The following is a 15,083-nucleotide window of genomic DNA, read 5'->3' as shown; positions in this document are numbered from 1 at the left end:
TTCAAAGTAACTTTGAAGACAGCATGCTAGCAAGACCCAAAGTAATATACCTGGGTCAGATAACCTCTGACAGATTTAAAACCAATGTTGAAATTCAGAAGCCATGGCCAGAATTAAGTGAATGGATAAATACAAGTTGATGTAAAAGTAATGACAATGACTGCAAAGAACTTTGAGAAACATTTGAGTTGCGAAAATAAAGTAAAAATACAAATATAAAGATGTTTATTTTTAAAATGCATATAATTTCTGACAAGTTTTAAACTGGGCTAGAGTAAAATGATAGTACGATGAAATTGTTAAAAATGAATGAAAATGCATTGTTACGAGTCCTGAATCCCTCAGAGTTCTCTCTCTCTCATTCAAAGTAAGCTAAAATGCCATTATCTGAGCCTGTGTTTAAGTGATAAGATATTTATAGTACAGCACAGTGTTTCAGTCAAATCATAGGCACTGAGATGCTAAAGGACATGATAAAAAGAGTTCAGATTTAATGCATTAAGAGGGCAATTGGTAGTTAAATGTTCAACTGCCCAATGCATGTAAGAAATAAGAGATTATTAAAATAATGAATAACAATTTAGGAGCAATTGTTGAAGAGACATGAGGTCTTTAAAATCATAATACAGACCCTGAGCTATAGATGTAAATAATTTTGAATAGTTAAACAGTTGTATTGCTATTTGTTCTATGACCAGTAACTTATCTGTCTTATTTTTAGTCTTCACCATCATACAGGGCCTGATGGCTCCAGCTACAGAAGCAACAGAAAATTACAATGAATGGACGGGTGTGAAAAATAAATTCACTGAGTAATCTCAGCATGATAGTTTGGAGGTATCCAATTGAGTTTAGCGATTAAATATTAGTTTGATTAACCTTTTTCAATGTTTTAACACTAGTAGGTGCTGTCAATGGCTCTCATGGTTCTTGAGTGCACCTTTCCTAAGCTGCAGGAAATACTGGATTCTGGAAGAAGACTGTCGAGGATGTTGCAACGGGAAAGAGTGGTTACCAGTGTGCATGAGGTGATTTCTCAATGACGGGTAAGATCCTCTTCTGGCCAATAGGGGACAACCTAAGGCAGGGGGTCACCGCCACTGGGCACCTGCCCTGAAGGGAGGTGTTATATGTGAGATGGTAGTGGAGTTGAGCGGATGCTTGATAGGCCTAGAGCATCATTAAGAGAGGAACTGTAGGAAGTACAGCAATCTGCCTCAAAATGTGAGCTCCTCCAGACCTGATCACCAGCAACCGCATTCCTTGACTGATTGTTGTGACAAGCGTCCACAACTTGATGCCACTAAGCCAGTGGATCACACCCTGAGGACAAGGAGCTTATTTATAAAAAGTTAATGGCAATGGGCTTTCAAGAACCATCTGAGACCATGTGATGACAGCCATTATTTTGAGACAAAAAAAATTCTTATGAGGCTAAAATGATATTGAACTAATATGTCTATATCATAGTCTTTACTCATGCAGGTCATTAGGCATGGCATAAGATGATTACAAGATATGGTGGTGGCTAAAAATGAAGACTGCTTCTGCTTAATCAAGAGATGGTTTAGATAACAAAGGTTAAGGGAATTAAGCATGTAAGGTAAAAATAATTTTAAAGAAATGTTCCTAGCCTTATGTATTTTAAACAGTTTAAACTGAGATTTTAGATCTAGAAACTTTGACATTTTTAACTTATTTGAATAATTTAGGGTTATATGTTGTAATGAATTTTATATTATAGTCTAAGTTAAAGTTTGGCAAAAATTGTCAAAATAAATAAATAAATAATATTTTGCACAGTAAGAGAGAGAGAGAGAGTGCTTGAGTGGAGGCAGGGATGGTGCTCTTCTTCTATTATTGGCCTGCTAAGAAAGAGTAACCAAAACAGAGCAATAATTTTAAGACCAAAACAACCCAGCTGATTTTTCTCAAAATAAAAATCATTAATGAGCAGGCAAACTTTGAGATTAGATAAGAGATTAGGTACAAACTTGGTAAAATGCACAGACAATGTTTGAGTTTAAATCCTTCCGATTTAATACCAAAAGGAAAACCTTAAATATGAGCTGTTAAAATATAAATGTGTTAAGTATGTGCATGCATGAGGATGGCTATATATATATTATTGGGGGACAATTCTGTTCCTGTTATGTTTCAATTGAGTCACTAACCTCTGGAATGAGTGTTTTATCATTACAGATGTGTTAAGTGAAATTACTTTACAGAAGTCCATAATTCTGAGTGAAACTAATGAAAAGACAATGCCGAACATGGGACGAGCTTTAAGTGGATTGGTTATCCAGCTCTGTCTGCTACTGGTAATAATGACTTGTTTTGTCTTTTATAATACTGATTTAAATCACTCTCTGGATTAATATGTTAAAGAGTGTTTATATGATTGGATTTGTGAAATTTAAGTTTGCCGTCCAAAATGGGTTTAAAATCCATGCCTAAATTTAAATGAGGGTCTAAATTTTAACAAGTTAACACTTTGTTGTTTGAATGGTGAAGGTAAATATTTTAGACTTGACGGCAGAAAAACAGTGACAGATTGGCTACGTCACTAACCAAATTATCCAGAGAGCACCCTCACATAAAGAAGCCTGGTGGGAAAACAAAGGAGTGAATCATGCTTGTGTACTATAGTGCAAAAGCTTTATGTAGTGGTTTATGTAGAACAGAGATAAGTTGAACAAAAACGTGTGGATAGCCCCTTAATGGAGCAAATCCATAACAAGAGGTTTGAATTAATTGAAATAGCACAGCAAAAAAAAAAAAATATATAATAATAAATTTTGTTTAAACAACACAATTGTAATAGGCTCTATGGAGCTGCTTATGAACACTTGTCAAGTCAAATTAATATTGTGAACACTGACAGGTCTTTTTGATAATGTATACTGTTTCAATACAGATTTACAGAAACTGAGGATGTCTCTTTAATAAATATTTGGCTGTTTAGAACTAAGTAATAGTATTGTTCATTTAGTAATAATATTGGGAAATCTGTCTGCTCTTTTTCAGTTTATAATAATTTTGAGTAAATTAATATCACTGCCAAATGACAAACATGAACGAGGGTTTTTAAGACATTGATCAAGTAGCTGACCTGTAAGCATTTATCACTGACAAAACAGTGAGAACTAAATTGACTTTATACTAAGTATTGAGGATTTGCTTCTGAATGTGTCGCTAATATAGTCTGAGTACAGTAATATGATATATGATATGATATGATATATATCATATATGATAATATGATATATGATAAATATGATAATTGACAAGATTTGCATTTAAAAAAAAAAGGTAATAATAAGGCAATGAGTATGGTTAACAGTAATGTCATGGTATAAAATAAATACATGCATGACAATAAGTGGATAGGTTAGTTGTATTTTAAAAGTTAGACACTTCGATACTTAAAATGTAATTTTAACCAAATGTGTTAACAATGACAAGGTTAATGGTTCATGTATGTTTAAACAGCATGTGAACTATGATGACTGCAAATGGATGTGTGGTGAAAGTAAAGCTTAATAAAAGGGCTATTAAGTAATAAACTAGGAACTGCTCTAGGTTTTCGAGGAAATAATGATTATGATTATTTTTATTTTTAAAGATGGCTCAATATTGATCTTACTTATTTTTGGTTTGTTTATTTTTGTGTTTTTAACACCAAGTTTGGAATGAAAGGGTAAAATGGATATTCAATCTCTATAATTGTACCATTGATCGGGAAAATGATAGATTTTCATAAAATAAGGGTATCTTTACTGGGATTTAGGTTATAAGCAATGTCTGTATTTGGTATCTGTGAGGTGACTGAGGGTCTGACATATGTCAGGAATGCAATAACAGTGGTTATTCATTTAGCCCGGCTTCCAGAGAATAATATATATACGTTTATTGTAATGAGTTTATTTTACTATATGACCAAATTAACTAAAATTCATCATAGTTGTATAAGACATGTTAAAAGAAAACAAATAAGACAAATATCCTTCTTAAGGGTTAAATTTTTTTTTTTTGAATTGGTTATAGTGTATGCGGTTTTCTTTAATGATTTGTTAAATCTGGTTAATGAATATGCAAATTTAGTCTTAAGGCTGTTGGATAAATGTTTGGTTTTAGAGGGTAAGTGTGAAGTAGCTGTAGTAGGAAGAGAGGTATTTACAAAGAGATGTTGATGAAAGTGAGGACACTTTTCCAGGTAGAGGGACACACAGAATGATTCACTGGAAAAGACATTATGTGAAGAAAGACTAGTGCAAGTGCCGATATTGTGGGATTAAGTAAGTAGATTAATGTATATGGGAAATAAGAATGTATATGGGAAGTATTTTGTACAAAATAATGTGTTTATTACTAGAAATGTCAGCCAGTACCAGAGATTTTAAGTATGCACATGTTTAAGTTGACCAACAGTCTGCATTCTTAGCATGCATCACAACGACACCTGACCTCATTTATTAGACCAGATGTGGGGTATTAGACCCCACATTGATCTAAAACGGGGGACTGAAGGAGTGGATGCCGAGTTGCCATATCCTTCATACCAGAGATGGGACCAAGTCCCCATGTCTGCTTCATACTGATATTATATTATATTATACATGATTTCTTGTTTGACTATTAATCAAGTTATAGCAAGAGTGAAATGTGTAACCTTATGTGTGCTGTATTTCTTTTCCTCAAGATTAATGTCCACATATTATGTGTGTGTATCCAACCGTAATGATAAGACACTTGCCAGTGCTAGAAAGCCTTGAATTTTAGATAAGTTCTCTGTGTATGTGTGTTAGTATCTGTCTGTACAGGGAGAAGCTCAGACAGTCCCAGGACAAACAATCAACTGCCAGTGTCCAGCGTATCAGATCTACGTCTTTGGAGAGTTTTATCTAGGTTTTGGAACCAATCAGAATATTGTTGACTCATGTATTGACGCAATTAGTATCCTCTGTCAGGGTATAACTGTGCTTGATTTTGTATTGTACTGGGGGCGGCCTGCGAACTCCTTCGAGAGTGTTGAAGCTGACTTCTGCGTGATGAGATTGCAAACTATTTTCTTCAAGTAAAATTATTATTATTAATTGAACTCATCTCTGAGTCCTGGTCTTCATTGCGACATATCTGGTCCTTGGGTTTTAACTGTAAATTCCCCTACAGATGCCATTAGATAATAATAAAAATAATAATGATAATAATAATAATCTAATGCCAATACTCGCTGACGTTGACAACATTGGTCAAATAAAATGGCTCACTCTCACACTAGCTCCGCTTTTTTTTCGCACTGATTCAATGCGCTCTCGAAGATTTTGTTAAGGAGCATTACGTTTTTTTGAGTCAGAGATTAAGTATTACATGTCTGATATCTGGTGCAGGGGAGGTCGCGTGAAATTTGACACCCTATTTGACAAAATCGGCCGTTTTATTCAGTGCCGTTATTAAACTCGACCATGGCGCCAAGGGGGTTAGAGCTCCTGCCATGAAAACCAAAATAAATCCACACGCTTGCTTTGAGCCCAGATGGAGCTGGGTGGTTCGGTTGGTTGCTCACTCCTGGTTTTTCCATTTTACACACCTGTTCTGGCTGCTTGCTAACTGGAACTGGGCGCGTTCGTGACGTTCAACTCCCGGTATAATTTTTTTTACAAAATAAAATAATGCAAAAAAAAATAAAATAAATAAATATCGATTTTTGAAAATGTAATAATCGATTCATACTCGTCCATAACATACTCGCGATTAATCAATAATCGATTTTTTTCACCACCCCTATTAAGTAGGTATGAATTTTAACAAATTAGCATATCCTGACATCACTGACTGGGTCTTCAACCCGTGCCTCCCGGGCGCATCATTGCAAACCTCATTTTGATGCAGGCTATATAGACCAGGGGTTCCCAAACTTTTTAGCCCGCGACCCCATGATAAATGCGCTGCTGCCCCGCGTTAGTTGAGCTGTATGCGCGATGGGCGCCGCCATCTTAGTTTGTGCCGCAGACGCAGTTCAGAGAATCAGATCTGTTGGATTTACAACACGTGAATTCATCCACTTCTCCCGAAATACATAAAAGTAAGTGGCTGGTGAACTGGGAGAATAATGGAGTAAACTTTAAAGTTACTTACACAATGTGTATCTGATATGAATAAAATGTGTCTAATTATAATGAAAAAGATTATTATTGCCTCTTCCTTTGACATCAGTGTGTATTTTACAAACTCTAAATGTATTGTTTTTTCTAGTACTTATATGTCTGAAACCTAAAATAAACATTATGTGGTTGAAAACACTGAAAAGTTGTGATGACAGCTCTGAGCGCACTTGTCTCTGGCTCAGCGCCAGCCAACTCGCGAGAGCACATTTGAATTTCACGTTATGCACTGACCGGTGTGGTCGTACACTCCAGGGACTAGCCTAGACTGATCACACCGGTGTGATCGTACGTGCGATGCAAAAGAGTTAAATTAATTGAAACAAAAATATATAAAGCCTATATCGAAATCATCTCGCGACCCCTGCGCCGGGGTCCCGCGACCCACCGTGGGGTCGCGACCCCTACTTTGGGAACCACTGATATAGACCACAAACAAATTGAAATCTTTGTCAAAAACATGTTTATTGCACGAATTTCTGAAGATCTGGGCACAGTTTTTCCAAAATCTTGTGCCGAGTTAAAGCGATGTCGAGCTGTTTTAATGAATTTTTTAGATGTATTATGGTGCGCGAACCTGTATGACTTTGAACAGTGACTGCAAACATTTTGTTTACTGCAGCCGCAGCCATCATTACCAAGTGCGAACCGTTGACTCTGATAATGAATGAGAGTATGAGGCCTAGGCAATTTATATATTTACAATACTTACTAAATAATATAATTAATATTATTTTATTGCTTTTGTATTAGCTGTTTGAGGAGTAAAAAAAATAATAATTGGTTGGTCTTAATGCAAATGTACAGCCGGCAAGTTGGTCGGACTAAAAGCAAAAGAAAACAAAAAAAAAATTGAGTCGGTCCTAAATTGACAGGTTCGTCGGGTTACAGCAAACAAGAATATTTTTAATTGATTGGCTGGAGAGAATCGTCACTACCTGCATCACTGAACTCGTGACAAAAACACAAGAGAACTGCTAGATTAAACTCAGCAAGCCAGCAAAGGACCGAACGCGAGCGCCATCTTTTTTAAACAACCAAAAAGTTTCGTTGTCTGTTGAGGAAGTACAAACGTTCCTCTCGTTGGTAGCAGAGGAGCGGATCTGGAGAGATCTTGATGGGGCGAGGCGGATGAAAACATTTTTTTTAGGAGTCGTGGTAGTAGAGGCGGCGCAACTATAATGACATGTGAATAATCCCGCCAACTCTAAAGCGATACTAAACTGCAGTGAAAATGCAAACTGTGCCGAGCCGAGCCATACTGAGCCGAGTCGTACCACACAGTGGAAAAGTGCCATAAGTTCGCCTCTCACCACTACCCAAAATACACCAGCACATGCCCAACATGCTTAGAGTAAGGCTGATAAAAACAATCTGACCTTTCTGCTCTTGAAACTGACATTAAGGCCTGGACAACAACCCCATTTTTGGCTCAGTGAGACACTACAGGGCTCTGACTGTCTGGTTTGACCTTTGGTCCCTCGCCTCTGTCAAAACATGCCCTGTAGATTTAGCTAGTGATAACATGGCAACCAAAACATTAAATTCCACAAAGCTGTGCTCACGAGATCTCATATTAAAATCCCTGCCATTAAAGTCACAACAAATGGTGTTCGTCTTTAGGTTCTTAAGACAGCCTTTTCCTATTCAACTATAAACATCTGTTAATCATAGAAATGTTAAATACAACGATGGACCTATAAAAGAAATGAAAGCCTTTGTAAATTATCAAAGACCATTTGCCAAGTCTTTTGTTCCAGAGTTGCTACATTATCATTTGAAAGGGCAGATGTGAGGGTTCACACATGCAAAATGGGTTTTGTTCATTTCAGCCTCACCCCCCCCCCCAAATTGTCTGCATGGATAGAAAAAAAATAAACACCTTGCCATGTCAATGACCAAAATAAATAAATAAAATGCTTTAAACAAAATTACATCTTGAATGTTGGTTGACTTGGACTTAATTGTTTGTATATTCAGTATTACATTAACAATACAAAAATAATTTGATATTTAATATGAAGTTTAATTTTCCCTAAATATTTAGCCTAATACTTTATTTTCTTCATTACAATATTAAATTCAGAAACTGAAAACAGATCACAGAAATGGTATCTCCTGACAGTTTTTCTCTATCTTTTCAATTCTGTGTGAACTGCATCTTTTGTTTTTATATGTTTTGAGTAAAATTATACATCCATGGTGCCAAAGCGTCATATCACCCATACATAATCTTCTAAACACAAAAAAATACCATGAAGCAAACACACACACACACACAAAAGAAAAATAAATTAATAATAATTTTGACCATGTGCTCCACACTGCCCTCATGGGACAGCAGAATGATTTGATAATGGTACAAATCTCCAATCAATACAGGGCATGCACTTGTAAACAAAAGGGCTGAGGGCAGGGCACAGATTCTGCCCAGCATTTCCATCTAAATGAGGGCTCAGGCATGATATTTACATGCAGGTCATTGTGCTCCGGGGAGAATAAACACCAGAGCTCCACTCCTCCATAGCGGGAATGCAAAACAAGTGGAATTTTCCAGTGGAAAATAATTTCTGGGAAAAAATATGAATATATCACTAATTGAATTTACAGGCGTTCACAGGCATACATCGTATTTAATTCAGAGTGAATATCAACACCATAAACAATCCAACAACATACAATAAACAGCAGTGAAATTATCTCTGGCATACAAGGCTCAAAGACAAAAGTTTATCTTTCAAAGCATATAATTTAACTGCACATTACTACAACAGACTACATCTGCATGACCATCTTTGACATACTCGTCTCCAATTGGGCCACTCACTTCAAAAGTCTGAAGACAAATGGGGGAAATGAAGCATAACATGCACACTTCATTAGCGATTCTATCCCATCCATTATCTCCTGCTCATCGCTAAGATATCTTCTCCATGGACAGAGTCCATTAGTGCTCTATCCTGTAACTCGATATACAGCTTAAGCTCTGGGCAGGGGCTGTTAAGGTAACCTACAGCTATAACCATTCAATTGCTGTGGGTAGCGTTGTCACGCTACCAAAATTTCAGTATTCGGTACCAATACCAGTGAAAATCCATGGTTCTCAGTACCAAAGCAAAACACAAAAGCATGCTAATTAAAAAATGTGACTATACTTTAATCCAAACTGTGTTAGGCTTGCCACGACAGACGGTGTTGACGGTGATATCAGTGTTAAGCCGCAATACCGGCCACATCACTTGCGACCGCAGCACTGACCACCACTGTCATTTAGATTTTTTAAAGTAATAAAAATCTATTCAGTAAAATTACATTCACTAAAATTAAAAACTGAATGTGGCTGCTCAATGCAGCGTGTCGAACGACAGTTGCATCACAGATCAGATTTCATTTCTCCAGTGAGGAGAGCTGACTGACAAGAAGAGTGAGGTGAGACAGACAAGACGATGGTGGATGATTTAGTTTCGAAACGAAATGCAAAAGTGCCTGTTTGGCAATATTTTTGATTTTGAAAAGCCTGTTGACTTTTGCCATTTATTTAAGGTGATTTCGGAAGGTCTTTTTTAAACATTTGTTTCTTGTTTAATTGGTTCCACATTGTTTGATGATTTTTACTTTATTTCAAATTTGTGTCCTATTTATTTAATTTGACATCAAGGTGTATGATGTGCCTCCAAGCTTTCTTATTCGTTTTGCTAATAAACATTCTATGTTTTTTATTTATTTGGTTATATACTATACATGTATACTTAGCCTATTTCCAGTTTTGTATACCCATTTAAAACTTTATGCAAGTTATTTGTTATATTGTATTAGGCATAGCCTACCCTATAGCATGGTGTATTTTTATTTTATTTTTTGTAATGTTTTATAAATAGGCTAAAGTGAGTTGTTCTATTCAATCAATTGACGCTGAACTGCCACTAATTCAAAAGTTTAAGTAATGCGCATGGCACTTTTAAGCCATTTAAAAGCGAGGAAAATAGGGAAAATTCAAATGAACTAAAAACGAACAATTGCTTTACGCTAGGGCTGCACGTCATAATCGCAGATGAATCGCATGCGGTTATGAACGCGATACTGCGTAGCTTGTTAGCGAACTATGGCACTGTGTAGTAAGTGCCACTCCATTTGAAAGCAGGTGATGGACATTTACTGCTAATCACAGAACAGGCTTTACTGATAAGACACGCATGACAATCACATGCGATTAATCGTGCAGCCCTGCATTACGACGAATTGCCGCTATTTGAAAGTGAAAGCAAAGTGTGCACGCAGCTTTTACAAGCTATTTAAAAGCAAAGGAAAGCAAGGAAAAGAGGGAATGCCCCACCCCCACGGTGATAAGGGTATTGCCGGTGATTTCACATGTTGATTAACCGGTGATAAAATTTCCTCACTGTCACAACGCTAACCTGTGAACATAATTAATTCAAAAGGGGTTTTGAATTTTAAAGCCAAGAATAACAACTAAGTTAGCTTAAAATAAAAAGCCCAGAACTGCTTTTCGGACTGATATGACAATGTTAACCATTTGTACATTCTCTAACATGCATATTTTATATTCACAATTCATTTAAACGCCTCTGGTGTGTAAAAATAGTAAATATCATCACGTTTTTTTTTACCTAATAAAAATTATAGGAGCACTAAATCATTAATAAAGAAACTTAATTCTAATGCTCATTATATTAGCGTTAGCCGCGCTTATGCTACCGATTAACTACTCTAATAACAGCATTCATTTCAATCCAACATTCAAATTATAATATTTAATATTCATGACAGAACAGACTAGCACTCTACTTGTGGCAGCATATATATGCAAATTCATTCTCTGCCAATAGGAGGCACTTGTGCAAGAGAGAGGTTTCCCCATAACTCTGCTTATGCATTACAAGCAAGATTAAATGAAAAATGACATCCAAGATTTTCTGAAGACCATAGGTTTTTTTTTTTTTCAGAAATACAGTGATGTAAAAACACCCGCACCGGGTTTCGACTTTGACTCATGTATTGCTAATGATTATTCAACGAAGTCAAAATCTTTTGGAAAATCTATTTGTGGTGGTCAGTTTTTATATTGCGGCAGACCACCACAAATAAATCAATGTATGGGAAACACAATGAAACTCTTTCATTTGATCTGGGTGTCTGTCTTTTAAAGTGTTTTGTTAGTTTGATGTTTCCTCATTTTGATGTCACCACCACATGCTTTTATGAAGAGAGCGCATCTGCACACTTTTCGGGTAGCCCATCAAGAACCGGTACTTAAAAAAAATCTGTTACCATAACATTTTCATTTTTTTAGTACCGACTTGGTACCGTAGTACCGGGTGTTGTGACAACACTAGCTGTTGGTACTCTAGACAAACAACGAGGCATTAAGTATATTTGTGTTGTCATTTACATTTACGTAAGAGGGTTTGAGTCTCTGTACAGTGTCACAATACAGGATCTGTTGTTCTCAATCATCTTCACATGCCACAAATGTCAGATCTTGCCAATTAAAGTGTGTGTCTATGCACATGCTGAAAAGCATACTTTTACTTGTCTTAGACACTCCAAAAACATTAGCATGTTCCGTGGGAAAACGGAGGGAAAATCTGAGAGCCAAGCAAATCTCTAAAGTTGGCTAATAACAATAACACTACTTAAATGAGCAAAAGTAAAATTATTAGAAGCAACCACAACAAATGAATCCAAAACATGCTAAGCTAGAAATGTGCAAATAGATTATTGTCACGGAGAAAGAACACAGAAGGAAGACTGAATCCAGCCACCTCCATGCAGGTACACAAGTTCATACACAACGTAAACAATCAGGCTTCTTGTCTGCTTTACTCAGACGGCTGGTTGACCAGAATTATGATCCTGTAGCAATTATGCAGGAGGTATTGGTGGCAAGATGGGGTAAAGATAACAGTGTTGTGTGCATGCAAGTATACGAGGTTGAAGAGAGATGCAATGGGCCAGAGTGTGAAATGGACTATCCCTGCTCTATACTACGGTTTCAGCCATTCTAAACAGGCTAAGGTTCCCTCATCATTACCCTGAAGCTGTGGACTCGAACTCTAAAAGACAGATGTCACTTCTGTGGGGGGCGACCACGTTCAACTGCCCAAGCGTGTGCAGCTGCCCCACAAAGACAGGTTTAAAAGAATCACAATAAAATTACTCCAGCCATTGACTAAAAATACCCAAATGTCCCAACAACTACATTATATATTAGGCAAACATTTAGTTGTACAATGCAGCACTAAGGTTTTAACCAATATTTACACCTTTCCTCTTTTATATTGGGAACATTAATAAAGAATAAGACCCAGTAACACCCTTTTAAAATAACAAAGGTCTTGAAAGTCATTTATTAACAACAGGTATTAGAAATACCAATAAATGACAATAATAAATAGGCAGACCCATTTAGAATGCAAATAAATGCATACATTTAAATTACTTACCAAGTATATTTTCTCACATAACAACAACAACTAGCCTATCATTTTTTAGATAACAGTTATAATTACTACTATTACCTGTTGGTTCATCTCTGCTTGAAAGGCTGCATGAACACTGCCTTGTGGTTATCTTACTAAAGAACACAAATCTCTAATGTAGAGCTGGTGTACCAGCAAAAGCAAAGATAAAGAATCAATAACGTTTTGAAGAATGCACCATAACATGATCTCGAGTTCACTGCTGAGGTGTGTGAGGAGAATGAAAGAGGCGGATTGCATTTCCAAAGCACCTGGACACACAGAAACTCAAATCTAATGTGTCCCAAAGCCAAGGTAGAAGGGTTAATGCATTATTAAACTCATGCCTTCCCAGGCATTATCATCAAACTAAAAAGACATGTCTATGGGCAAATAGGATATCCCAGATAGATACAGGTTTATCTACAGCTCTTTAAATAGCCTGAATGTTTTCTTAAACCATCTATTTATTCTATGTAGAAAATTATCATGTTTGTGGCAACACTCCAGTATTTACAACAACCTTACCTTTCTAAAGATAGTAGAATAAGGTTAGTTACAGAAGAGATTTGACTTAAATTTGACCTAACTATTGCTTCAACCAGCTGCAACTTAACCTCGCCTACTGTAATCGATAGGGGGTGCTTAAATGGATCTTTAAGGATAAGGAACAACAAAAACAGTACAGTTCAATTCAGTTGCGATAAAGATGCAACATCTCCATGTAAACAAACCGGAGTGATAATCGAGCTGCCAAATTCGAGTCTGCAGCGATCGCCGAGGCTTAAAATAAATCCGTGTGTAGTTGAGACAGGGGCATTCATGACATTAAGCTTCTTTAGGTCTCAAAGCAATCAAATGCACAAGCACATCTGATGGTTTTACTGTAATATCATGAGTCTGAGAGAGTCGTGTAGTCTACACGTGTAGAGACTCCACACCAAGTGTCGGTTGACGGCAAGCTTTGTGCATGTTTTCCTTAAGTCTCTGATTTCTATATCATCATAATTACATGTTATATTGACCATAACCGGGCTAAAAGGTTGCTAGAGCCTATGTTGACCCGGCTAACCTTGTCTCTGTGTATATGTGTATATAATATCAGGCTGCTTTTGCACTACAGTTTTCCCATTTAGATTAATACAGCATCAATCGGTGTCAGTCAAGTCACCTCACTGCGATTAGAAACAGTAAAATATGATTCTATGTCAAATAACGAGGCCTCAAGCTTGGGACTAAAAATAAACACAAATAGCGTGTCTGTATCCATGCAAACTACTATTAAAATTATAAAGCTCTGGAATGGTCATATTCAATTTCATTTCATTACATAAACATGTCTAGTTTAGCAGAAGCATAGAGAGCTAGCAAAGCCGGGCTAATAATGGCTACATGGACCACATTTCAGTGTTTAAAATAATTAAAAAACAGGTTCTGACTGGTTAATCGTAACGTGTTAGCAAAATAATAAAAAAATAAAACAAAAAAAGTCACATACATTGTGTTTTGATGAGGAACGCTGTAAAAGTATTGATAGCATGGTCGGCTAGCCGCTTTTAAGCTAACTTAGCTAGCTCGCTAAGCCTAGTAAAATCAACAACAGAGCCATTATCATCGAAAGAGAGCTTTAAGCACTGCACTTACCTCTAGAAAAATATCCTTCTGCTGCCAAACGTAATAATTAAAAAAAATAATCCACTATAGGTAGGTCCGCGTTAGGTTATATATCTGTTAATCGTTTGGATGTTTGTGTTTCCACATTCGCTAAAAGGAGACGCTGCTGTCGCCCGGCAGTCTCGGTGTCGCGCACTGACTGAAGCTGTTGAAATATATTTTTCACGGGAGCGCTGCTACAAGGCTACGTGAACGCGCTTTAGTCACATGAACGCGGGGAGGAGAACAATATGGAGATAGGACACTGATCTATAATAGAAAACTATATATATATATATATATATATATATATATATATATATATATATATATGTATGTATAGATCAGTGAGATAGAATGTTTTTTTTTACATACATATAAACAAAAACAATAAAAAGAAGAGAAAAATAAAAAAAATAATATACACATTAGGGCAGATATGTAAATTTGAAAAGCTTTAGAATTTGTATTGTTTTTATAAGCTTCTTGTTTTGTGATCTCATATTTGAAAGGGTTTCAAAACATATTTTTAAGATCAGTGTTACAAAATGTAATATATGATTGTTTCTTTTGAGTTACTTTTGACTTATGAATATAAAACTTTGCTAAGATAATTAACATTAATATATAATAATATGAATATGTTTATCAGAAAAATATCAAAGTAAAATATCATGAGGTTCTAAATTAAGGGCTTTGTTGAATTTTTTTGTTATGTCCATTTTAAAGTCAAACCAAAATGAATAGAAAAAAGGCAATAGAAAAATAAATGTTCAATGGCTTCAAT

General features: G+C 36.1%; 1 protein-coding gene across 2 annotated transcripts in view; it reads right to left on the bottom strand.

The window, feature by feature from the left end:
• The window catches only part of LOC127933915 (E3 ubiquitin-protein ligase Siah1), a 29,761-nt gene extending 15,293 nt beyond the window's left edge, over nucleotides 1–14,468 (bottom strand). For both annotated transcript variants that reach the window (XM_052531048.1, XM_052531049.1), the window contains exon 1: nucleotides 14,288–14,468. The gene's annotated coding sequence lies outside the window, so the exon portion shown is untranslated. The remainder of the gene's footprint in view (nucleotides 1–14,287) is intronic.
• Nucleotides 14,469–15,083: the final 615 nt, after the last annotated feature.

This window comes from Carassius gibelio, chromosome A18, assembly GCF_023724105.1.
Source record: "Carassius gibelio isolate Cgi1373 ecotype wild population from Czech Republic chromosome A18, carGib1.2-hapl.c, whole genome shotgun sequence".
Lineage (NCBI taxonomy): Eukaryota > Metazoa > Chordata > Actinopteri > Cypriniformes > Cyprinidae > Carassius > Carassius gibelio.
The sequence above is the reverse complement of the archived record's forward strand: the minus strand, read 5'-3'. Positions and strand labels throughout refer to the sequence as shown.